This window comes from Neophocaena asiaeorientalis, unplaced genomic scaffold (genome assembly GCF_003031525.2).
Source record: "Neophocaena asiaeorientalis asiaeorientalis breed wild unplaced genomic scaffold, Neophocaena_asiaeorientalis_V1.1 scaffold268, whole genome shotgun sequence".
Lineage (NCBI taxonomy): Eukaryota > Metazoa > Chordata > Mammalia > Artiodactyla > Phocoenidae > Neophocaena > Neophocaena asiaeorientalis.
In genome coordinates, this window is record NW_020173979.1 from 5,434,284 (window position 1) to 5,458,447 (window position 24,164).

Genomic DNA, 24,164 nt, shown 5'->3' on the forward strand with positions numbered 1-24,164 from the left:
TTTTTATTTTTTTGTGGTACACAGGCCTCTCACTGCCGTGGCCTCTCCCGTTGCGGAGCACAGGCTCCGGATGCGCAGGCTCAGTGGCCATGGCCCACGGGCCCAGCCGCTCCGCAACATGTGGGATCTTCCCAGACCTGGGCACGAACCCACGTCCCCTGCATCGGCAGGCGGACTCTCAACCACTGCGCCACCGGGGAAGCCCAGCACATTCACTTTCTGAACAATATTGAACACTCAACACAGATGTCATTTGTTCAAGGTCACATGTTTATGTTAAGTGTCTCATTTATACGGGTGCCTTAACTGGGTCCAGAGAGCTGGATTTCTAAGTAGTCAGGTATCTTTGCCTTGATTTACTGGAAATGCAAGCAAGGGTTCACTTCTGAGTACCCTTGAGCATAGAGTGAGCAGAGGATATGATACAGAGAGTATAGGATCATGTTTAATATGAATGCTTCTTTCTCTTGGGAACTACATGAGAGGTCCACACGCGGATGAGCAAAGGACATTTTTATAAGTGCTCTACTCTGTGATTATTTTCAGAGAAGACAGTATCTGAGATTATAGGTTGTATTTTTTGGTAGAATTGTATGCTGCTTTCCTGACAAATACTCTTTCTGCTTATACCTCAACACAATCTGTGCTCTATTAGGATTTCAATAAATAGTAGATATTGCATTTTATTCCTTGTACCTCAGGTAAACTGATGGTAGAAAGTCTAAATATTGTGTTTAAGAGAATTCAGTTATAAGCCACCCTTTTTTTTTTTTATGTACACTATACAACTCCCTCAGTCAGATACACACTTCTTTAAAAATTTTATTTCTCCATTGCCTGTTTATGTAATGACCTTTCTCATTCTCTGTGAAGACAGACATTAATACAAAAGTCTTATCTCTGAGTTAAAGTCAATTCCTGAAAGATAACTCTGACCTCTTTCCAGATTCTTATGAGACTCTCCCTTGAAATTCTTCCCCATCCATGTGATCTGGGGGACCAGGAGGGCAGGTCTTCCCCCATGAAGGGGGAGTCTGCTAGTGAGCTGTTTAGTAAAGTGAGCTGCAGTCAAACGTGAGCCTCGGTGGAGATGGAGCTAATGGAATTGAGGGGTCTCCTGAAAACAGTGCCTTCTGTTATCACCAGATCTGCCAAAGCAGAATAAGCCACAAAAGCATTTCGAGTTCTGGAGCATTTCCCAGATTTACTCCATCTCACGTGGTCTTTTTTTTTTTTGGTAGGAGAATGCCCAAGGTTAAATAAACAAACACAGAGGCAGACTTGCTATGGACAATAAACTAGAGAGGGTAATTGAACATTTTTCCATTTATTGATTATTAGATTTGAGATGTGCAATCTGTTTCCTATTAAAATCTAACCTTCTAGAAAACGTTTTTTGAAAAAAAAACACTAGACAAAACACTAATAAATAAGTTTCTATCCTCATTGAATTATCTACCTTTTACTCTCTTGGCCAAGCAGCCACTGTTAGGCCAGATTAATTGAAAAATGTGAATTATGTACATCCCCTAGCTTCCTATTTAAGTTTCAGACTTGGTCCTTTTTCTCTGATAATTAAAACATTATCATTAAGAGGCTGGACTTGAAATTATTTCCATCTGATTGCTGACAGCTCCCATTTTCCACAGGAATGAGAAAGTATCCTGATAAAAGGTAAAATCGCGATTATCACCATCCTCTTTGTCATCGTGACAGTGCATTCTCACTGAGGAAAAGACCATTTTGAGGTTGTAAGCATCTATGAATTTTCATAGCTCTGCCTTTCAGTTTCCATATATGTATATTTTAAATGCATGGGAGTTTCCATAGGAGGGGTTAACTCTGCTTATCCTTTTTTTTTTTTTTTTTTGCGGTACGCGGGCCTCTCACTGTTGTGGCCTCTCCCGTTGCGGAGGACGCACAGGCTCAGCGGCCATGGCTCACGGGCCCAGCCGCTCCGCGGCATGTGGGATCCTCCCGGACCGGGGCACGAACCCGTGTCCCCTGCATCGGCAGGCGGACTCTCAACCACTGCGCCACCAGAGAAGCCCCTCTGCTTACCCTTTTGATGTGATAGGTAAGCTTTGTGGGAACAGATTTCTTTTATACTCCATAGTCATAAAAATATCATATCCCCATTTCTCTGTGGGATATGATTACATAGAAGGAAGCCACAACCAATCTCTTGCTATATATTGACATTGTGAGCTATACTAATCATATTCATGACTCACTATTAGCACCCTGCTGCCACGTCAAGCTGAATCAAAGAGACGTCAGAATAATTCTAACTACAGCTACCACTGAGGTTTCCTTTGAACTCACTGCTGCATATTTATGAGTAAATACATTGTTTTTGTTGGGTTACCTCTGGGAAATATTATTAAATAGGGAAGGAGCTTGTGTAGGCCAAATTCCTTCAAGCAGGAGAACATATTCAGTGACTGTGAATTCTGAATTGGTAGTATTTTTCAGGCAAAAATCCATCTAAACAGAGATGAAAAGATTTCTATTCCTATTTTTATGATGGAGTTATTGAAAAAGGAGAAATTAAAGCATATATGGCGTTTCTGCTTTTTTTTCCTTTTTTTTTTGATTGTCTATACTAGAATGAGATTGACTTCCCAAGCCACAAATAAAAGTCACCTTCAGCTTTCTGCAGCATGTCACTGAGAATGGAGCACCTTTCTGATCTTGGGGCAGCTCAGTTGCTGCCCTGACATTTTGCTGATCCCAGGCTCCCTGAAGCAACTGCTGGCTGGGACTCCTCCTTGAGTAGCCTAATCCCCTGGGCCCACAACTGAAGAGCCTGCCCAGCTCTAAATATTGCCCCTGCCTGGAACCCTGTTCAGACAATCTTTACTGCCCTCCTGGATACCTGTAGATATTAATTCAACCTGGATCTAGGCTGAGTTTTCCATACCCTTTGGAGCCCCAAATATTGAACTTCTGGCCTTGGGAATCAGGTCTAGAACTGCTCAATGTTTAACACCCCCAGTCCCAGTCCTTTTTGTTCCCAGTTTCCTTCTCAGCCCATCCATCAGCTCAGGCCTTTAGCAGATAGCACCAGAATTGTGACAGACATGTGCTCAGGAAAGGAAAATTGCAAACAAACTTGAATCTGTGGTCTCGACAACTAGGTAGGCAAATCTACTTCTAAAATCTATCAAAATAAATCTAATGGTTTTAAGTTTCATTTTCTGTTTACAGTTTTATATATTTTATATATTATGCACCTTTCTATTTACATTGATAATCAAGAACTGATTAGATTTCCAGATGCATTATAGTATGTGATTAAATTATAAGCCACTGGGTGTCACTCTTAAACTGTGCAAATGTGGCTGCAGAAGAGAGTTTTTCGATAGTGAATTGGACGTGGAGAGTTAGAGATCTCACCAGGGATGGAAACCATTTGAACTGTTTGCATAGGTACATTTACAATGTCAGTGAACTACGGCAGAGTTTGCCCTTAGGTTCCTGTATATTTTCTCTAGACTCATTTTTCAGTGGCAGTTAAACAAGACTAATTATTGGAGAAGATCCTCTCAGCACTAAAAGGACAAAAAGACGTTCATGTATCCATTCAATATGTACATTGATCACACACTAGAAGTAAGATATTGGGCTAATGAACTGTGGGATTACAAGAAAAAGTGAATTTGCATCATGCATACATTTAACTTATTGGAATGCAACTGTGATAAAAGAAAATGAAAGAAAATTCTTCCTGTTACTCCACTCGATGAATTTGTGCCTCAGATTAATTTTTCCTACTGCCTATCAACCTTAAGCCCAGGCTTTTACCTTCTGCTCTAAGACACTGGGTCTGGGACTATGCAAACTGCATTCTCCAGACTTCTTTGCTGGCTGGCTTCTGGTTAGGTTCTGACTGGAGGCATTGGCAGGAGATTAGAAGTTCATAAGAAAGCAGGAGGAATATTCTTGTTTTCAGTTCTATTCAGCTTCCCTTCATTGGTAGCATTCATGTAGGACTGCAGCCTCCAGCTTATCTCAGCATATCTAGCATCAGTTCTACTGCGGCCCCTTCAGAGGTGCCAGTAGCAACTGTGCCATACTTCCTCTTTGAACTCCTATCAGAGGCCAAGTAGCAATCATGTGTTGTCCCCATCAGAGGTCCCAGCACCACCTGAGCAGTGACATCTTGGGGGTCTGAGCATCTGCTCTGTGGAGCCACTCCCTGCAAGCTCCCAGGTTCCGGTAACACCATTTCTGCTCTTTTACACCTCCAGCCCTAAGAGTGGTAGGTGCTTCGCAAACTACTAATATCAGGGTAACCTTAGCAACCTTTCCCCCTCTTTCTGCCTTCTAATCCTGTGTAACTGATCCCCTGTATTAAATCATCTCTCTCTGAAACACCTAGCATGGCTTCTGTTTTCCTGATAGAGTCCAGACTACAGTGACCATGAGATGAGAGACATGAATGTTCTCTTTCTTCATTCAGTATCAGATTTTGTGTGCTTCTCATGGTTGAGAAATCTTGTAACACTGAATGAGAGTCTAGTGTTTATATTTCTCAAGTAATATGGGTCCTAATTGCAAGCCAACTGGTGGTCAACCAAAAAACAGTAGAACGTAAGGCTTCATGCAAATAAAGGATGTAGTGATACACTCCAAAACCAGAGGAAACTTGGCCATGTTGTACTTAATGAAAAATGATCTCCAAGTTGCCCTTTTCTAAGAGATTTCCAAGGATGGTTTGACTATATAGTATTTTTGCCTTTCATGTTGACTTTAAAACCGGAACCTCTCATAACACATGTCTCCATAGTTGAGTAGGACAACTGTTCTTGCCTTAAGGAGAAGGAGCTTACAAACTAGTAGAAGAAATAGGCATGTAAAAACAGACAAAACCATAATTCAAAAAGATACATGCACCCCAATGTTCATTGCAGCACTGTTTACAGTAGCCAGGACGTGGAAGCATGTCCAAGAACAGAGGAATGGATAAAGAAGATGTGGTACATATATGCAATGGAATATTACTCAGCCATAAAAAAGAACAAAATAATGCCATTTGCAGCAACATGGATGGACCTAGAGATTGTCATACTGAGTGAAGTCAGACAGAAAGACAAGTATCATATGATGTTGCTTATATGTGGAATCTAAAAAAAAAGAGGGTACAAATGAACTTATCTACAAAACAGAAATAGAGTTACAGATGTAGAAGACAAACTTATGGTTACCAGGGGATAAAGCGGTGCGGGGGAAGGATAAATTGGGAGATTGGGATTGACATATACACACTACTGCATATAAAATAGGTAACTAATAAGGACCTACTGTATAGCACAGGGAACTCTACTTAATACTCTGTAATGGCCTATATGGCAAAAGAATCTTAAAAAGAGTGGATATATGTATATGGATAACTGAATCACTTTGCTATACACCTGAAACTAATACAACATTGTAAATCAACTATACTCCAATAAAAATTTAAAAAAGAGACAATACATGGCAATGTTTGATAGGAGCAACACAGAAGGACATACCCATTTGTCACCTGTTAGACTTCATGAAATAGGTTGGAAGAGTAGAGGGAGAACAGGGAACATGATGCACAGATTCTTCTAGAAATTTCATTCACTCCCTTGCTTAGAGAAAGAAATTATTATGGTTATTGTTATTACTATTTCAGTTTTAAAGACCTATTGGAAGAAGATGCTTACCCTGTCATGGAGTTTTGCTTAGTATATTACCTTTTCTTTTCCTGGTATATTTCAGTGCTATTTTATTTGATTTTTCTCAGTGACAGTGGAGAACATCTGACTCCTTATTCAAGGCCCCTCCGTTATACACTCTTTTAAGGTTTAATAGACCACTGTTAATTCTTTGTTTTATGCCATTAGAGTGTCTTTTTCAGTTTGTTTCTCTGATTTTTTTTTCCCTAGAAAACACATGATTATATCTTCTGGTTCCAATTTCTATTAGCCCCCATTGTTCATGTCTCACTTCTGGAGCTGATGAAATAATCATTGCCCTTTCAGCACAGAATACCAGGTTTAGAAAGACAAGAAAAGAAATCTTCCAGCCATAGTGCTGGGACCATCAGTCCACGGGAGCTTTTGAACCTCAATACGTTTCATCCTCTTACCAGGTCATTTATCTTTGAAAGTGGTGACATACTAGGGCGAGAGATGACCTAATGATGAGGGACATCTTCACAAGTTATCATTTGAAGAAGTGGTTTTTGAAGAATAAGGAGGAGATGTGGGAGGGGGATTAGCAGTGAACTCTTTTCTTCAACTACTAAATCTTTGGGGATTCAGCACTTTTTCAAAATATATTTGCCTAAAAGTCTTTAGGGATTCATTTAAAGGAGAGGAGCAAGAGGAAAAGAGAGGGGTTTGAAGCTGAAAAGAGAATATTTGTTGCTTTTTTTCCCTCACATTATGAGCTTATTTGAACAGTTTTTGTCCTGCCAAGTGACTTAGTTTGAGGGATTTTTCCCTAGCTTTGAATAATCATGGGAGTGTAGCACAAATTTTCCCTGAAAATGCCCCTCCTATTTCTTTGAACTATATCAAAGCACACTCCATGCATAATTCTGTGCATTGATTTCCTCTTTTTATGGCAACTCATTCCAGATGAATGTGACAACCTGAGAGGTACTAATACAATGGAAGTAAACTTATTTAAAACGGGTTTTACTTGACCGTAAAACAAAATATCTGTGTAACTATAACTTCCTGAGTAGAATGTAAAGCTTTTTACAAACGAAGGCCCTGATGAGATACTGATATGTTTTGAATATTGGCCCATGAGGTTGTTTGAAGAGCTTGGCAACCTTACGACATTACGTTATAGACAAATTCTGCATGGAGTAACACAGTTCATATACACCTTAATGGGAACCTCCTGGTTCTGACTCACAGCAAGAAATGAAGCCAAACACTCCAGTCTGTAGTACTTGTTCAAGTTCCTGGATTTAAATCTGGAGTCATACTTACTTTGTATTTATTTTCTGAAGTGAACAATATCAGAGTGGCCAGGATTCCAGGTAAGAAACACTAATGGATAGTTAGGAGGCACTTACCTTTCAAAAAAATTAATGTCAAATATTTTCAGAAGATTAAGCCAGAATAGACTTTATTTTCAAACAGAAAAGACATAGGCAAGAGCCCACAGAGAGAAAGCGAGTGGAGGAATTTAGCTTTATCTAGAAGTCATCCAAACAGAATATGTGAAGAGGAATAAAGCTAAGTTCCAGATAGGAAAAAATAATTAATGGAGCTAAATCTTAGCCTGTATCTAAAAGAATTTCAAACTTGCAGTCAATTAAATAAAAATATCAAACCAACTGTTATTATCATCTGTGTTAGACAACTGGTTGATTGACTCGTCATTTTGCTATCTTATGAAATGAAATTGGGAATAAGTATAATGTTAGTCATATCTGTGTAGCATGATTAAATTGCTTCAGGACAATCAAATTAATGTGTTTTACTGTCCCCACAGCTGATTATGTTAAAAGTAATTTGATCCACAGTGATGAAGCAAAATTCTGTTTTTGAGATGGGCCTCCATGGCTGGTTCAACTAAGGTTATTTTAGTTGTGAAAACACAGTCTCAGTCTCCATGAGCTAAGCAGTACAGGTGGTTGGGGCAATTCTCCAAGTACTCTAATTCAGAGAAAGCATTGGCTTTTCTGGAAATTACCTGGCTCATTTGACATGTATTTTGCTTGAACTAGTTCAATAATTTTTCCAAACGTCTACTTTGCTTTTGCCAGAGAGAGACAACCCTACAATGTCTGTAAACAAAATACAAGCTAGAGATGGAGGATTTTCTTTGCTATAGGGCTTAAATAGGGTTTTTCTGACCTGCAGTCTCATCTAAAATTAGGAAAAAGATTGTTGATCTAGGTCTATGTTGCACTGGAAGTGTGTGGAGTGAAATAACAGAGATCTGTAGGTGTTCTAGGTTAGGAACCAGAATGCCACAACACTTAGCTTTACAATTAGACTTACAGATACAGGTTTCTCCACACCAATGTTTTTCAAAATATTTATTAATCATTCTTTCCAATAATCAGGATTCTGCTAACTGAGAAAAAGTCAATATTATATAAAGAAAGAAATCTGTAAGATTATAGTAGGAAATTACAAACTTACATGCCAGGACAAGATGGCTAAGTTAAATGCCTGAGCGTGAGATGGTATGGAGTGGCAGGGACTGTGGCAAATTGGAGCATTCATGCCCCATCTAAAGGTGGCATCCATTCCTCAGCTTCAGCCAGTGCATACAATGTGCAGTATGGTCCCAGTCTTGCCAGACCTTCCATTTTTCAACAAAAGTCAGAAACCTAGATCTTTATATGAAATTTCCCCACGTTTATATGTTGGCAACCTCTTGGAGTTTGTGGGGCCCAATTAATAACAACCCCCTCCTCTTGAATTCACTGCCAGTTGAGTAATGACACAGGGTTAAGACAGCCAGAGATCAAGATGTCAACATTATTACTGATAAAGTTGATGGAAGAACAAGGCTAAAATCTGTAACCTGTATTTTCTAATTACCACTCTCCTCAGAAGAAAACTTGGGTATGCAGAACTGCCTTGTCAGGGGAGAAAGGGTGAAAAAAAGAGGGATGATAGTGCTCTCAGATTGTTAATAGAGTAACTCTACCCAATTAAGAAATGAGGACCAATGACTGTCAGGCCAAACCTCCTACCCATCAGGGAGAGAGCTCAGAGACAAGTAGAGTGGAAGTCCCCCCTGCTGCCACCGTCACACACACATGAAAATATAAGGTAGAAGGCCAGGGAATGGAAGTTCCACCATGGTAACAATTCGTTCATTTTTGAAAATTCTGTGCAACGCAAACACAACTAGACAGCCCACAGATACCCAATTTGCAACCTCTGGTTTGTGCTTACTCTGTTTTTAAATTTGTCAGTTAGTTGCAAGTTTTAGGACTGAAATTTTGCAGTAATATTAACTGTAGGCATAAATACTAAAAATAAAATTTTCTTCACTTTTATGGAAATTCGGCATATCAGAATACTTTTTGATGGTTCTATGCAATAATTTAGTACTTGTGTCTTCTTCCATAGACCAGATTTTTCCAAAAATGTGTGTCGGGAAATAGATTTCAGTTGATGTCCAGCCCTGTACTCTTTATTTATGTAACCCCACAAAGAAAGCCAGGATTCAAGGTTCACAGCCCCAGTTCTGACTTCACGTTTCTCCCCAACTTCCGCTTTAATTTCATATCTGCTAAGACTGTTACTTACCTTCCAATTTCTGTCCTTGACTCACCCTTCTATTTTAACATCTGAAGTCATTTTCCTGGTGACTGTTTTGACTTCCCCATGATTCTGGTTCCTCCTCCCCTACCCATTTCCAGCCATGCTCCCTCGAGGTGCTTTGAGTAAACACTCCACTAGTTCCAACACCAGAGATCCCCGACACTGTGTGGTTCTCCCATTAGGCTTGCTCCAGACCCTTCAACAGGAAATAGCATTCATAGTTTTTCCATTCTTGGTGGTTCTGGAAATGTTTATTAAATACATTTTGAAATGAGTGGACCATTGGCTGGGGCAACAATATTTGTCATAACAGGTTCGCTCTTGTTATAATGGTTTGGCATTGTAAATGGGTATCTTATTGAGCAGAGAAAGAAAACAAAGTCATCCTTGTTGGAAATATCTTAAGAAAAGATATTTCCTGATTGTGACCGAGTCTCAAGAAGTGTTTTTAAAATCTAGCCTCCATTTTTGTAAAATTCCTTTTTCTTAGAGTCATAACTGACTTTAAAAAGTCTTCAATTTCAATGTAGCGGTGGTCTGGGCATTTTGGATATGTAGACCTAACTTACTGCTTACGCTTTGGTGTGTTTTTGATTATTCAAGAGCTGCTTTTTTAGGCAAATGACACCCACATATCAAAAGATGACCCTTTCTTTGCATACTATTCCTGGAATTTCCTCATCTGAAGCTTTTTCCCACTAGTGTTCAAGGGAGGTCTAGAGGGTCAGAGTGCTTTGAAGGGGGTGCTAAACAGGATGCTGGAATCCATGCCTGGTGTTGTCCTTTTTTGTTCTAAGATGACCCTGTTGGATAGATTTACTATCTATGTGTGAGGGCATGGGGAAAAATCTTAGCTCTGGCGTCTCAGTCTGTTCAGCTATGGGCCTTGAACTTCTGCTCTGCCAGCACAACCCAGCAGGGAAGTTAATCTCCACCAAGGCAGGCAAATGGCCAGAAGACTTGGCCCTGCCAGCCATGAGCTATGCGTGAGTCAGGCTGGAAGCCGTAGGTTCTAACTGGAGTGAACCCTAGGCATGCAGCATCACCAAATCGCGGTTACCAAATGACTTCCATTTATTAAGTACCTACCATGGTTTTGTAACTGCACTACATGTTTTTCATATATTCTCTCTTAATTTAATCCTTGACACATCCATGAGATAGGGACCCTCACAGATGAAGAAACTCAGGCTCAGTATGGTTAAAGACATACACAAGGTCACACAGCTGGTTAGTAGCAGAGCTAGGATTGTAATCTGGGTATCTGATCCAGTGCCCGTCAAACACTGCCCATTGGTCTGAACCTACAATTTTGCTTTTACCTAGTCATTCTGTTCAGCATTCTAGTTCTCCATGTGGTGGGGAACCATGGCATTCACCTAGCTTTTAATAAACTCTCCCCAGGTAGATTTAGTGCTGCCATCTATGGAGTGTCCCTGAATACATCTTTACCCTGAACTCTTAGAGACTGTCTTAGTTTGCTAGGATTGTCATAACAAAATACCACAGAAGGAGTGGCTTAAACAACAGAAATTTATATTTCCCACAGTTCTGGAGGCTAGAAAGCCAAGATCAAGGTGTTGCAGGTTTGGTTTCTTCTGAGGCCTCTCTCCTTGGCTTGCAGATGGCTGTCTTCTTGCTGTGTTCTCTCACATGGTCCTTTTTCTCTGTGTGTGTGTCCTTAGTGTCTCTCTGTGTGTCCTAATCTCCTCTTCTAATTGGGACACTCATCAAATTGGATTCGAGCCCACGCTACCAGTTTCGTTTTAACTTAATTACCATTTTAAAGGTCCTGTCTCCAAATGCAGGTACTTTCTGAAGTACTGGGGGTTAGGGCTTCCACATGTCATATTTGGAAGGTGACACAATTCAGCCCATAACAAGGATTGAGAGCCTGCTGTCCATGAACTGATTACTGAGGTTCTCAGTAGTATATCTGACTTCTCTTGGCTCTCACCCCTGGCCCTGCTGGAACACACAGCCACAGGAAGGGACCCCTTAGAATGTGAAGCCGACTAGAACTTGAAACCTTAGTTTTTGTACCCCATTGCCCCATATCCTGATTTCTGCCCCTTCCCCACTGGCCATTCCACGGAGAGAGAGAGAGAGAGAGAGAGAGAGAGAGAGAGATACCTCAAAACACCTGTTGCTGGGCCCATGACTGAAAAGACTGATGCTTAAGGCCATTCTCTTAACATGGAAGTACCTAACATGGAAGTACCTTAACATGGAAATTGTTCTGTGGGCTCCAGTTATATTGCAGATTAAATATATATATATCTTTATTTGAGGCTCTTCATATTTACCTTAAGGCCACTTTTTGACTTTACACCATAAAATGACCCTGATCTCTCAAGCAGATGCCTTTATAGGTGATGAGCATTGAAAGTATGTTTTGGGAGATCCTAGCAGTAGAATGTAGCAGTTATGCACACAAGCTCTGGGTTCAGATTGCCCGGGTTAGTATTTGAGCCCCATCTTACCACTAAGTGACCTTGGGCAGGTTTCTTGACCTCTTTGTGTCACATTTTCCATATGTAAAAGGGCAAAAATAATAACACCTACTTAATGGATTTGTTGTTAGAATTAAATGAGTTAAACGTAAAATGAAGTTGTAATAATGTCTGGCCTATCGTAGGTACTCAAACATTTTAGATCTAATTTTTATTATTAGTGTGTGGGTTTTTAGAATTATCTTTATCCTTTAGTGTTATTTTATCCTGGTTAATTTTTATGAAACGCACATATGTGTATCATTTATGGCATTTTTTAAGTCTACAAAAGATAAAAATTCAACCCAAACTGGCTTACACATGGAAAAGAATTTATTGGCTCTTGTAAATCAAGTAATTCAAAGACATACCAGCCTCAGATATGACTTGATCCAGGGCTCAAATGATGTCTCCAGAATTTACTTTTTCTCTGTACATTTCTCAGCTATGTTGCCTTAATGTTGTCTCCATTCTTGCTGGCTTCCGTCTCATGCTTGAAAGATGACTGTCATCAGCTCTTGGAACTGCATGCTTCAACACTGAAATCCAGCGAAAAAGAGCGAGCGTCTTTATCCTAGCATTTCCAAAAAACATTCTGGGGTCCACTCTGATGGGACTGTATCAGCCCATGTGCTCATCTTTTTTTTTTTTTTTAATTATTTTTGGTTGCGTTGGGTCTTTGTTGCTGTGCGGTGTGTGGGCTTCTCACTGCGGTGGCTTCTCTTGTTGCGGAGCACGGGCTCTAGACGCTCGGTCTTAAGTAGTTGTGGCACACAGGCTTACTTGCTCCGCGGCATGTGGGATCTTCCCGGACCAGGGCTCGAACCCGTGTACCCTGCATTGGCAGGCGGATTCTTAACCACTGCACCACCAGGGAAGCCCCCATGTGCTCATCTTTGATTGGATTATTGGTACCATCAGGATGCAGGACTTTGGCCAGGTCTGGGTCATTCATCCCATTCTTGAGTTAAAGGTAGAGTCAACGCCACGAGAAGCACCTGGATTGAAGGTGGGGAAATTAGGATATAGCTACCAGAAGAAAGATAAAAAGATGACAGACAGCAAAATAATAGATGTTCATAGCATGAATGCTTTTAAATAAATTTGGAGGACTTTGAGTGTAACTATGGGGACTCTAGTACAAATCACAATTCAGTTCAAACTCATTATGTTGGATGACTAATTATGTCTAGCATTATATAAAAGACCACACTAATGCAATTGAGATAAAGGATCTCCTAAATGAGCCAAGTAGACATATGTTAACATACACGATGCTGGGGTATGAAAAATTTTCACATTTGGTTTCTAAGAATGGAGAAGAGCTCTTTGACTCCTCTTTTTCATGATAGCCACTTTCCTCCACCTGCAAAAAGGGGCCACTTTGGTTGGAGTCGCTACGTGATTTAAAAATTCATCTCTTCTCCTTTGGGGTGGTATATTGGCCTGGTACTGCTACACTGGATGAAAGTCCAGACATCTCTCTTTGGACGCTTCTTTACCACTAGATCCTAAGAATTCCCAGTTCAGGCTTAGGCACTGAAAACTTTGCAGAGATAAGCACTCAAATTTGTCGGGCTTTGTTGAGACAGAATAATAGCCTTTCTACTTGCTTCTAGTCCATTTAAACCTGCCTCACATGGCTACAGGAGCTCTCTATGGATTTGAGCCCAGGGTGCTTGAATTCTGCTTTGGTGTTTGGGGGTCAAAGGCCCTGTATTTTGCCTCCTTTGTTTAGTATCTCCCTTGGACACATTATAAAAGAAGTAGTGGTGTACCTAAGGCAAGAATTCAAGTAGTGCTAGGGCCCCTGACTAAAATGCCATCATAATATCTTTACACCACCACTTAATTGCACCTAATTATACATTGCAAACAAAACTTTTGATAACATTTAGATATAATATCATTGTCTCTAAACTCCAGAATTAAAGTTCCAGAGAATGACTAAAAGGGAAATCAAAGGCTCATTATATTGCTTACTCGCTTGAAGAATATAGATCAGTAGTCTGAGCTGGGCTGTCAAAACCCCTTGTTAAGAACAAAGGAATCTGGCTCAGAGAGCCAAACTCGAGTAAAACAGCTTAATGGAACCAACTGTTTACTAATATGATTTCCATGGGAGGAATCTGGCCCTAACTCGAATTTTTTTTTTTTAATACACACTAATCTACTAAGGGGATTTGTTTTCTTAACCCAAAGCCTGAAAATCATTTCTGTGAATTACACCACCGTATACAGGGTGACTGTTGTGCATTCCCCCTTGTTAGGAGAAAGAATGGAAAATATCAAATCTTGTCAAATGAAGCAAAGGAAAAAAATTAGTCTTTCATTTGTAGGAGAGAAAATAACACTCTAGAGATTCAAGTGCCTGCTTTGTATTACTACGCAGTCTCTAATTGAGCCCTCCTTCAAAAATCCAACTTCACAACTTACGTCTTAGAAGTTCCCCCTAATTTAAAGTACTTAGCAATTTAGCATCTGAGAATGTCCCCTTCTGAGCTGGAAGGACTAATGATCAAAAAGAAACATGTGAGATATAGAGATATTTAACTTCTCTCATGCGAGATCAGTGATTTAGAAGGGATTGATATGCCAGTTTTTCCTTATTTTAATGACCTTTCCCACATGTGGCCTCCCCGATTCCTGTAATAACACTTTGTTTATACAGATAATTTTCTCTCCAGCAGGAGCTCTTACATGCTTTAATAACCTTTTCTCATAAATCAACTCAGTACACTGTGAAGTTTGATGAGGTACAGGGGCTAGGAAGGGTTCTCTCAAGCCTGCCAACTGGGTCTCTGATTGCTCCACTGCCCCCTCCTGCATCTCCAAGTGGGCTGATATTGGTGTAGGGACCTGGGGGCAGAGCTTGATTGGGCTGGAAGGTCACCCCATATTAGCCCAGGAGTGAGTGCAAACTCTGTGAGAAACAAGAGTGTTTGAGAAAGTCCCATGCGAAGAAACCAAAATCTGAATTTTTATCCAGATGGAGTAAGGCTTGGGTCAGAGACTCTTGGGTTGGGCTTTGGTTATCTCTTACGAATCCCGTACATTTTATTGACCCAAGCCTCCATTTAGAAATGAAAAAATATCTCCACTGGATGATTCAGTTGAAGTAGATGGTATCCATTTGGTAGCATGAGACAGAAACAGCTCAAATTGGCATAGATACAAAAGAAAAAATAATGGATGATGTTATTGAGATTACCCAAAGAAGGGCTTCAGGCACAGTCTGATCCAGGTTATCAAATGATGTTAAGCAGCTCTTTCTGGCACAGTCTGATCCAGGTTATCAAATGATGTTAAGTAGCTCTTTCTTTTTCTAACCTCTTGGCTTTGGTTCCCACTAGACATTCTCAGCCAAGGTTTTTATACATAGTGAGAAAAATGGCATTTAGTAACCTCCTAATCTTATCTTAATAACTTAGGATCCAAAGGAAGAGAGAGAACTCCTTTCTCTTGGTATGTCTGTATCAAACTTCAAGGAGTATACTGACACTGGGATTGACAGTCCCAACAGAAACACATGGAATGTGTATGTGGATGGATTTTCCTAAGGTGTCAGAGAAGGGAAATGCAAAAATCTGCTGGATTGACCTATCTCTGTCAGCTCTACACTTCTCTTTCCTGTAACCTGCCCGCCCGCCCCATACATATACACACATGCATGTATGCACACACAAACACACACACAGAATGTTGTTACAGGCTTGGCTAAAATATTCTGGAAGGATACTTCATATAGTAAAAATAAAAATACATAAATATGGCATAACCAACAAATTACAGTTCGTGAAGGTTTCATTGTAATACAACAAACAATTCCCAAATGCCGCCACTTACCATGTCTTTTTTATTTCACAACACTATTACTTTTTTCTAACATCTTTATTGGCGTATAATTGCTTTACATTGTTGTGTTAGTTGCTGCTGTATAACAAAGTGAATCAGCTATACGTATACATATATCCCCATATCCCCTCCCTCTTGCGTCTCCCTCCCACCCTCCCTATCCCACCCCTCAGCACTGACCTGATCTCCCTGTGCTATGCAACTGCTTCCCACTAGCTATCTATTTTACATTTGGTAGTGTATGTATGTCAGTGACACTCACTTCTTCCCAGCTTATCCTCCCTATCCCTGTGTCCTCAAGTCCATTCTCTATGTCTGTGTCTTTATTCCTGTCCTGCCCCTAGGTTCTTCAGAACCATTTTTATTTTTTAGATTCCATATATATGTGTTAGCATACGGTATTTGTTTTTCTCTTTCTGACTTACTTCACTCTGTAGGACAGACTCTGGGTCCATCCACCTCACTACAAATAAATCACTTTCGTTTCTTTTTATGGCTGAGTAATATTCCTTTGTGTATATGTGCCACATCTTCTTTATCTATTCGTCTGTCAATGAACACTTAGGTTGCTTCCATGTCCTGGCTATTGTAAATAGTGCTGGCAGGCAGATTCTGAACCACTGCACCACCAGGGAAGTCCCCAGAGATTATCTCTTAAGGGAGGCCCTCCTCAACCCCCATCAGTCTCTTCCCTGCTGACCTAGACTCCCACAGCCTTATGTAACTGCTCCTTCATAGCACCATACGTGGTGTTAATTTCACACATATTTGTAAGTTCCCTTTCTATAACCCTCTGTTCTATCGAACCTTTCCCTCCTGCCTCATCATTTTATCTCTAGTGCCTACCAGTGCTTGGCATATCTTAGGGGCTCAGTAAGTGTCTGTTGAATAAATAATTGGAGACAGAGGACAAGGCTTAGGAGGGAAGATCAAGGCTTTGTTTTCTACATGTTGAGTAGAAGATGCCCTTAAGACATCCGAGTGGGGATGTGTTTTGAGCAGTTAGTGTGAGGTTGGGATGCCTTTGGAGATGATCATGGCCAATATTTTAAACCATGGGAGTGAATACATTTGTGAGGGAGGATGTGTTAAATTAGAAGGGAAGAGGGCCCATGACTAAGGAGCAGCCTCAACATGTGAGGGGAGGAGGTGAAACCAGCAAAAGGGACTGAAAAGCAGGGGTAGAGAGAAAAACTGGGAGAGTGTGCGGTCGACGAACCCAGGGAGGAGAGAGATCAAGGAAGAGGGGAGGCTCAACCATGCCATGTGCTGCTAGCAAAACAAGATTGAGGACAGGTCAGTGTCTCGTAGATTGAGCAACTTCGAGGTAATTGGTGACTTTAATCAGAGCAGTTTGGGGAGAGTGGCAGAGGGGGAGGCCAGGCCGGAGTAGGCTGAGAAGTAAAAAGTTAGTACCTCTGAGAAGAGCATCCTGGGCAAGCTTTGTGGTTTTTAGACAGGACCTTGTTTGCTTAGAATAAATAAATTAACACTTATCTCTGGGACATGGGATTTTGATTTTCTTCGTTTTACTCCTGTTGCTCTACCTTCAGAATATTTTTAGAATGTGACCACTTCTCACCACCTCCCCTACTATCTCTCCGTCCTGAGCCACCATCATCTCTGACGTCGGTGACTGGAGAGCCCTCTAACTGATCTGCCTGTGTCTGCCGTGGCCCCCACAGTCTGTTTTTCATACAGCAGTCACCGTGACAATGGGGAATGTGATCAGTCATGCCACTCCTCTCCTTAAAACCCTTCACTGGCTCCTATCGTGAAGAGCTAACAAAGACCGCAGAGCGTCCTACAAGGCCATTCAGGGTCTGACTACTGTGTCCTATCTGCTTACTGCTCTCCATCCATTGTGTATCTGACTTCCATTACTCTCTTCTCCTTTCTGTGCTGCAACCACAGTGGCCTCCTTCCTGTTCTTCTAACACACCAGACAAGCTCCTGCCCCAGGGTCTTTGCACTGGCCCTTTCCTCTCCTGTGCACTCTTCCACTAGATACCACCTTGGCTAAGTCAAATCTCTGCTCAGATGTCATCTTCTCATTGAAGCTTATCTGGGCTTCTCTATTTAAAATATTAACCTATGGGGATGAGGTTGGGGGGAAATGGGTGAAGGTGGTCAGAGGATACAAACTTCCAGTTACAAGACAAATACATTCTGGAATGTAATGTACAGCATGGCAACTATGGTTAACAATACTGTATTGTATCTCTTTTCTTTTTAAATTTTATTTATTTGTTTATTTTTGGCTGTGTTGGGTCTTCGTTGCTGCACATGGGCTTTCTCTAGCTGCGGTGAGTGGGGGCTCCTCTTCGTTGCGGTGCGCAGGCTTCTCATTGTGGTGGCTTCTCCTGTTGCGGAGCACCGGCTCTAGGCACCCGGGCTTCAGTAGTTGCGGCACGTGGGCTCAGTAGTTGTGGCGTACGGGCTTAGTTGCTCCATGGCATGTTGGATCTTCCCAGACCAGGGCTCGAACCCGTGTCCCCTGCATTGGCAGGTGGATTCTTAACCACTGCGCCCCCAGGGAAGCCCTACCTCTCATGATTAACTCAATGTATTTACTCGATTTTGGATATAATTAGTGCAGTTGCTATTATCATTGATGAACTGGGGGAAGATGGCGTGGTTATCTAAGTAGCCTGAACCGATGAGAGAGGAAGTCCCTGAGGAACAGGGAAGGAGGTGTCTAGCCATTGGAGGTCCATGGCCCATTAAGTAGCCTGGGATTCTGGGCTCTGTCCAAATAGGTACAAAGATCATTTGTGATCTAGGCATGTTCTCTTCTTGGGCATGTGAACCAGAATTCCCTGAAAGATCCCCAGGTGGTAGTCAGCGGGTCAGGATGTGGATTGAGGTGAGCTACCCAGAGGGAACCGAGTAAGGTCCACCCTCCTGCAGCCAGAGCCACCCACTGTCTTCTTCCAGTGCTGAGCCAAGCCACCTGGGTTTCCTCAGGCCACTGCCAACAGGTCTTCCTTGAGTATCTGGTGTCTAAACTGCAGGGTCCCCCACCAAACCCCAGTATTGGGAGCCTGCACCACAGACCCCACCATGGAGAAGGACACTCGTGCTGATTCCATTTCTAAAACATTTATTTTCAGGAAATGTTTGTGCTCGCATGCAAGGAAACTTTGTGGGGTATCTGTGGCTGCCAAAGTAACATCTGGCAGGATTAACTGGATCACCAGAGCCAAACAATGAGGACTGGGAAGGCAGCAATAACTGTGGGGCCTGGGCCCATGTGGGGGCAAGATTTTGAGAATGACCACTTAGGTGACAAAATGGGATTCCCACAAACCACAGCTCTGGTTAGTTTCTGGTCTGGAGCCAGATCCTCTCTCTGATGCAGATATGGGAGGACGGAGCGGCAAGAGCTGCCCAGCTGCTCATCTGGGAACTCATCCTCCAAGGGACTCTGTCCCTCGTTCTCCTCCCGTACCAGGAGGCGGCAGTCAGCGGGCAGCACCTCTCACAGCACCCCCACGTACACCTGCTCGGACCACCTGCTCAGAGCTACTCTTTTGCCCAGCCCAGCATACCTGTTCCACCTGTCTGAAGACCCGCCGCACGTTTCCTCAAAGCACACCCCAGAGCTCTTCCTCACTCCAGCCATGCCCCAACAACTCCTCTATCAGTACTGTGTATATGGACATGTCCTCCAGGCCCTGTGGGAACTTGTGTGGCCGCCAGCCAGCCAGCTCTTGGGCCTCAGACCTGTCCCCTGGTCCTGAGTCAGAACCAAAGCCCTATGTGTCCAGGGTCCACTGAACCGCAGCCCTGGTCAGATATGGAAAATGGAGACTTGGAGAGAGTAGATGATTCACTCCTGCTCTTCATCCTTCAGAGGAAGGCCCCCAAAGCGCCTCGACTATTCACCCAAAGTCATCAAATTGTACTGTTAAGATCTATGCCTTTCACTGAATGCAATTTTTGCCTCCATTTATAAAGAGAAGAAAAGCTTTTTAAGAAATGGGTTGACCCCCCTGCATGCACAGGCCCAACTGCAGGCAGAGAAGATGGTCAGCCCAGCGCAGACCTTGCTAAGAGTCTGCTCAGAGGCCGTGGGTCTGCTGGCACTGGATGGGCACAGATGTGGGCAGATGAGCTCTCTGTGGTGTTTGAGACAAATATGATGACTTAGAGTAGGGCCAAACAGACAGGAGAGCCCAGGTAGCAGACCCTGGGGGAGGGGAGATACCAGTTGGACCAGCACACCTGAGGCTATGGTCAAGGCCATGAGGACCACAGTGTGGTGGGCACAGTGGCTGTGAAAGCCCCATTGCTGCCCAGCCAGCCCGAGACAAGCCACGGGGAAGCACTCACCGGCCAGCCCCGTCATAATCTCCACCAATCCCAATGAACTTGCATCCAATGACTGCCCTGATGTGGTCGAAGTGATCTGAAGAATGGAAAGTCAGCAGTGTGGGGCTTCCAGGGCAGGGGTGGGGGTGATGACTGGCCTCTGCTGATTCCCCTTTTTTCAGCCTGTAGGTCAAACAGGCCAGTTCCTTCATGGCCTGGCACCGAGATACCAACTAGAGGGCCCTGAGGTTTGATCTGAAGTGATCCCAGCTGGCTCTAGACTGGACTTCAGATTTGGAGTGGACCCCAGAGCACCCTGTTTGGGCCATTTCCCACCCAAGATTCACCCTGCCTCCCAGTCTCCTTGAGAACCTGTGGGGGCTCCTTTCCTCGGGTGTGGAGGATGAGAGAGGAACAAGAGTACTGCTGAAGAAGACCCCAGAGACCTAAGGAGCTGTCCAGTCCCTTGGCCAGAGGTAGGGGCAGTGTGCTTTAGGAGCCCCTGTAGAGGCACAGATGGGCAGCACCCGGGCTCTGTGTCTGACAGCCTCCCTGATACCCATCAGTATCACAGTTTTGATTCCGTGGCTCCAGTTCCACGTGGCACCAAGGTGCTGTGTACCATCCATTATTGGGTTTTGGGGAGCTGTACCTATTGCCAATAGGTGGGTCAAACCCCTGGGGCTCTTCTGAAGTCCTCCCCAAATTTGGACCCAGCTTCAGCTCCAAATCAGAGTTTTCAGAGAGCCCAGGGTGAGGCTCACCTGCCACAGTAGACACGTTGGCTAACGGGTTGCACTGCAGCACCCGCACGGACAAGGACACCATCACGATGCCACCGTTCTTCTTCTGCAGGGGCAGACTGGTGGACAGTCAGCTTGGCCCCCAGCACAGCCACCTGCCTGTTCACGCTCTCGGCCCCTGTGAGGAAGGTGTTCAGCTCTGGCTTTGAGATCAGAGTCGTCTCCTCTCTGGGTTTGTGTGAATGGAGGAGCCGCAGCCCCGGTCTGGGTGGTGTCTTGGCCCTGGGTTTCCGGGTTTGGAGGAGTATCTTACCGCCTAGACCCCCACCTAGGGTGCAAGAGTTCAGGGGCTGTGGATCGTGGGTTTTGGGGGCAGAAGATATTTAACCTGGGGTTTGAGGAAATTGAGGGAGAAGAGGCTCAGGTTCAAGGGCTCCTGGTTTGAACCTCTTGCTTTAGGTTTGAGGGCCAGGGCAGTCTCACCAGAAGCTGCAGGATATCATCAGGAACATTCCAAGTGTTCTTGCACACACCCCGGGCAGCTGAGTGGGAGAAGATGACAGGTGCCTGTGACACTTCTAGGGCTCACTGTGTTACAGCATCTGAGACATTGGACAAGTCCACCATCATGCCCAGGCGGTACATTTCTGCCACCACCTTCTGCAGGGACAGGATGCGGAGAGGGCATCAGGGCTGCATTTATCTTGTGTGCATTTATCTGTAGGGAACAGGCGGGACTGTACATTCACGTGGGGCAGGGTATGGAACCTGGGTCCTTACCTCGCCAAAGCTGGTCAGCCGACTGACATTGCTGTAGAAGGGGTGGATACCCTTTGCTGAGCTCTGTGCCCTGCAGGATGGCCAGGAGGCAGTCTGACTGGTGGCCATGACTTGGCTACAAGAGCCTAGAAAGAGGTTCTGTCAAACCATCTACACCTGCAACTCCCTGGTGCAAGAGGAGGGACCCAAACTGGGCTGTGCTTGGCAGTAGCAGGGCCCTTCTGGGGATTCAGTTTTGTTCTGCAAACCTCCATTCCCCACCCCGGGTTCAGGGCCGGATCCCAGGGGTAAACTTGCTTTGGTCCCCAGCGTGATCTTGGGCAGATCCCTGCCTCACTGGGCCCTCACCATCTGCACTGTGCTCACCAGGGCGTGTTGCAGGTGTGGGTGAGTGTCACGTATGCACACCCAGCGCATAGAAGGTACGCAAGATGGAGAGGCTACTGTCCAGTGAGTGGCCGCCCTCCACACCAATGAGGCAAGCCAACTTCCAGGCATTGTTGAGAGCTGGGGGCAGGTAGGTCAGATGATCATTTTCGGAGGCAAGGGTAGCTTACTGAAGTCCCTAACACCTATCACCACCAATCTGTTTACCTTTTTTTTTTTGGCCGTGCCACACAGCTTGAGGGCTCTTAGTTCCCCCACCGGGGATCAAACCCGAGCCCCCTGTGGTGGAAGCGTGGAGTCTTAACCTCTGGACTACCAGGGAAGTGCCCCGTCTACCTTTAACTGAGGTCACAAGCTCCAGCTCAGAATAGGAGGCACACATGAGGCGGATGAGGTCAATTTGCTCCAGGGTGAGGCGCACAGCATCCCGTTCGTGGGTCTGGCACAGGACGTAGGTTGACCAGAACTGAGGGAAGGCCAGGGCTTAGTTTGGGCTTTGGAACTCCTTGGGCTTCTTATAGCCTCCTCAGCTGGCACAGCACTCACTGTGCCCAGAAGTCACATGTAATGCGTTGCTTTCTCTGTGGTACTCGGATGCCCGTCAGGTTGGCTCACTGTGACCCCTGTAGCCCCCAGTATCCATGGCATGGCACTTCCTAGGTCACTATGGTACCTTAGTTCCAATGTGACTAACCTGTGGTCTCTGAGGCCCCCAAAGGGCCCCACATTCCCCAGCAGCCACGGTGGTGCCTTGTGTGTCCCTTTGGTACCTGGGCACCCACGAGACCGTCGTTCAGCCTGTCCAAGCTGGTCTGGCCATGGCTGAAATTGTGCAGATTAACATCCTGTAGCCCGTTGTGGTAAAACTGCCTCAGGACCAGGGCCATGTCCTTGTGGCTGGAGAGAGGTCAAGGCAAACGGGTGGGCTCCTTAGGTCTTGGGATCAGGCAGGACACATTGCCTGGCCTGGGCCAGCCTGGGGGCCCCCCACCTCACACTGTCACACAGACTATACTAGGAGCAGCTGAGGCCTGGGCTGAGGGGTTCCCACCAGGGAGGGGATGACAGAGAAGGGGAAGGGCATCTGTAGATGATGGAGAGGACATCCAGGGGTGGTGTGAGGGAGCCTCCCCACTAGCTCTGCATGCTCCGGACCTCCTCCCCTGCCCAGGGCCAGGCTAGGCCCCCACCGGCCCCCAGCAGCCCCACACATACTGCAGCCACCCGTCCACAAGTGGGAAGTCCCGCATCAGGGCCTGTGTGCGCTCCCGCGGACTTGGGGTGCTGGAGGTGCCCAGTGTGGTCTGCACGGGTTACCAGCCACAGCAGCAGACCCAGCAGGAGCAGCAGACACAGCAGAGGCCGCTGGCTGAGTGCACGGGGACCTTCGAGGCCCCCGGGCCGCAAGCTGCGCAGGGCCAGGCAAGCGGGCAGAGGTGGGTCTGAGAGGGGCGGGCGATGGGGTTCTGCCCGTCGACACAGGCCACCCAGCGGCGCGGCCTCGCGAAGGGGCGGGGTGAGGGAGTGGATACAGAGTCACAGGACCCTGCGACCCGTGTGCGGAGAGCCGCGATCCGCGAAGCCCGGCAGCCACAGGGCGGCACTGCCCTCCTGCCCCCTGCTCAGAGGCAGCTCCCGCGGGCTAAGCTGGCCTCTGCTGAGAGCCCACTCGCCTCCCATCGCGGGTTCCCTCCGCCCCCGCCCCTCTTCCCACTCCCACTGCTTCGAGGGGGCGCCCCAGGTTGCTCTCCCCCGCCTCTAAACTTCCTGTCCAAGCTGGGGTGCTTCTCTCAGAGGTCCACCTTCAGCCTGAGGCCTCCCGGGAGCACACCTCGTCCCCATCTGCCTGCAGCCGGCCCCGTCCACCCCGAGGGCTGTGTGCGAGTTGTCCCTGTGGCCACAAGTGCTCTGGGCTCCCGGTTTCCCGGTACTGGCCCATGGGGACTGGTGTGGGGGAAGAGATAGTTTCTTCAAATGTGTGGGGGGGGTAACCTTGTGAGCTCTGGATTCAGGAAGAGGCCCTCTGCCCCCGACCTTCTCTCTGCACCTACTTGACACCCCAACATGCATGACCATTCTCTGGGGACTTGAACCAGCACCTGGGAACTATCAGGAACCTCCCCCACTTCTGTCAGCCAGCCTCAGGAAAGAGCACCCTCAGGAGTTGCTACACCTCCCCAGGGCCTGAATAGAGGGACTTTTGGGATGTGAACTGAACAACCTTCTGGGGAGGGTCAGCAACCTTTTTACTCAACAGAGCAGGAACCCAGTCAGTAGGCTATTTGAGTGGAAGGAAATGAAGTCGTTTCCATGGC

At 45.1% G+C, this 24,164-nt stretch overlaps 1 pseudogene; it reads right to left on the minus strand.

The window, feature by feature from the left end:
* The window catches only part of LOC112405091 (dipeptidase 2-like), a 65,027-nt pseudogene extending 41,498 nt beyond the window's left edge, over nt 1-23,529 (minus strand).
* Between the last annotated feature and the right edge of the window lie 635 nt (nt 23,530-24,164).